Genomic DNA, 2,877 nt, shown 5'->3' on the forward strand with positions numbered 1-2,877 from the left:
GGGGAGCAAAGTAACTGATGATGGTCGAAGTAGAGAGCATATAAAATGTAGACTGGCAATAGCAAGGAAAGCGTTTATAAAGAAGAAAAATATTTATTAACATGAGTAGAGATTTTAATGTCAGGAAGTCGTTTCTGAAAGTATTTGTATGGGGTGTAGCCATGTATGGAAGTGAAACATGGACGATAAATAGTTTGGACAAGAAGAGAATAGAAACCTTTGAAATGTGGTGCTACAGAGGAATGCTGAAGATTAGATGGGTAGATCACGTAACTAATGAGGAAGTATTGAATAGGATTGGGGAGAAGAGGAGTTTGTGGCACAACTTGACAAGAAGAAGGGATCGGTTGGTAGGACATGTTCTGAGGCATCAAGGGATCACCAATTTAGTATCGGAGGGTAGCGTGGAGGGTAAAAATCGTAGAGGGAGACCAAGAGATGAGTACACTAAACAGATTCAGAAGGATGTAGGCTGCAGTACGTATTGGGAGATGAAGAAGCTTGCACAGGATAGAGTAGCATGGAAAGCTGCATCAAACCAGTCTCAGGACTGAAGACCACAACAACAACAATGTGCTGCACAGACACTGGTAGTCTAATACCATGCGGTGGTATATACAGATGGCAGTATATCGCCTACACGAGTATGCAGGGGCAATGTACTGATGCAGGTGCTATTTTTACTTCGGTGATTCACGCGATAAGTTTTCCGATGTGATTGTGGCTGCAAATCACTAATTAACAGACTTCGAAAGCGGAATGGTAGTTGGATCTATATGTAAGGGACACTGTAATTCGGAAATCGCCAGGGAACTCAATATTCCGAGATCCACAGTGTCAACAGTCTGCCAAAAATGCTAAATTTCAGGCATTAACTCTCACCACGGACAATGCACTGGACGGCGACCTTCACTAACGGACCGAGAGCAGCGGCGTTTGCATAGAGTTGACCGTGCTAACAGACTAACAACACTGCACGACGTAATCGCAGAAATCAAGTGGAACTTACGACGAACATTTCCGTCGGAACAGGACTGCGAAATTTTGGGTTAATGGGCTATGGCAGCAGACGACCGACACGTGTTGCTTTGCTAGCAGAACGCCGTCCTTTGTAGCGTTCGTGAGCTTACCGGTTGGGCTCTAGACAACTGAAAAACGGTGGCCTGGTGAGATGAATCCAGATTTCAGTTGTTAAGACCTGAACGTAGGCTTAGATTATGGCGCAGACTCTATGAAGACAAGGAGCCAGTTTGTCAACAAGTCACTACCCAAACTGGTGGTGACTTCACAATGGTGCAAGCTATGTTTACATGGAATGAACTGGGTCCTCTGGGTGTTGGGCCACTTGGAGTCCATTTTCACCTATTCGAGTACGTCATATTCCCAAATTAGAATTTTTTCCAATGACAACACGCCTTGTCACCGGTGTACAATTGTTCGCAACCGGTTTGAAGAGTATTGAAGAGTTACTGGTTTGACCACACAGACCGCCTGACATGCATCCCTTCGAACATTTATGGGACATAATGGAGAGGTCAGTTCATGCACAGAGTCCTGCACCGGCAACACTTTCGCAATTATGGACGGCTATAGAGCCAGCACGGCTCAACATTTCTGTAGAGGATTTCCAACGACTTATTGAGTCCATGCCACGTCGAGTTGCTGCAGTATGCCAAGAAAAAGGAGGTCCGACACGATAACAGGGGGTATCCAATGACTGCTGTCACCTCAGTGTATGTCATGTACTAAAACTAAACTCCTTCCGAACAGGCTATGAAGGCCCATCGCTCCTGACCGACCGTTGTGTCATCCTCAGATCTTAGGCGTCACTGAATGCAGATGCGGAGGGGCATGTGGTCACCACACCGATCTGCCTTCCGTGTGTCAGTTTCCGGGCCCGGAGCCACTACTTATCAATCAAGTAGCTCCCAGTTTGCCTCACAAGGGCTGAGTGCAGCCCGCTGACCAACAGCGCTCGGATGAGCGGATGGTCACCCATCCAAATCCAGCCCGACAGCGCTTAACTTCGGTGATCGGACGGGAACCGGTGTTACCACTGCGGAAAGGCCGTTGGCATATATCATGTAAACGACAGAAAATATATATGATGATGAAATAGTTGATGGGTGAAAGGCCAGATTTCATCGTCCAAAGGGCACAATACCGGCAAGCGACCATGTAGCCATCATCATGTGCTGACGAACTGATTTCCTAGGAGTTGGAGCAGAGCTTATATCACCTACCCCCGCCTACACCTCCCCTCTAACCCCCTCATACTGCCACCATGTCACTCAGCCCAAGGTTCGCTCCCAGAATCGCATTTCGCAGTCACTGAGTCATTTCTTTGTGGGATATTTCCTTCCTCTTCTTAACGAGACTCATTGTACTTTCCCACAAACTGATAAGGGTGTAGCCACTGTAAGGACATCAGCAGTTGCTTTACTCTCATCTCTAAAGATTCTTTAATGGAACATTCCCAGAAGTTAGACTATGTCAGAAGATTAATATTGTCGGAATCCATTCCGTGCAGTTCCAGTAGGCAATATTCCACGGATGCCAAGACGTTAGACTACTGTAGTTGCTGTGCTGTAGGTATTTTAATGACCTTCGACAGTACGCACCTTTTAGGCTATGTAAGACGTACTCGATTGGTGTGGATGTGATGGATCCCGTATTTCCGAAGTCTAAGGTATTCTTTGGCACGATAAAGCATTACCTGCATTTTGGCTGTTGGGCAGAAGACAGGCTTTACTTACTGTTTCGATGTGTACAGATATAGTGACTCAAATGGAATAAATAGAATGACCACATCCCCCTGATTTCCTCTTCTGCTTCCGTCGGTTGTACAGTCCTGTAGAATGCAGATTGTGAGTACTT

The 2,877-nt window shown here is 46.2% G+C and overlaps 1 pseudogene; it reads right to left on the reverse strand.

Annotated features, from left to right (window-relative positions):
* Nucleotides 1–1,963: 1,963 nt before the first annotated feature.
* Nucleotides 1,964–2,075, reverse strand: LOC124728930 (annotated as a pseudogene).
* Nucleotides 2,076–2,877: the final 802 nt, after the last annotated feature.

Source organism: Schistocerca piceifrons, chromosome 1 (genome assembly GCF_021461385.2).
Source record: "Schistocerca piceifrons isolate TAMUIC-IGC-003096 chromosome 1, iqSchPice1.1, whole genome shotgun sequence".
NCBI lineage: Eukaryota > Metazoa > Arthropoda > Insecta > Orthoptera > Acrididae > Schistocerca > Schistocerca piceifrons.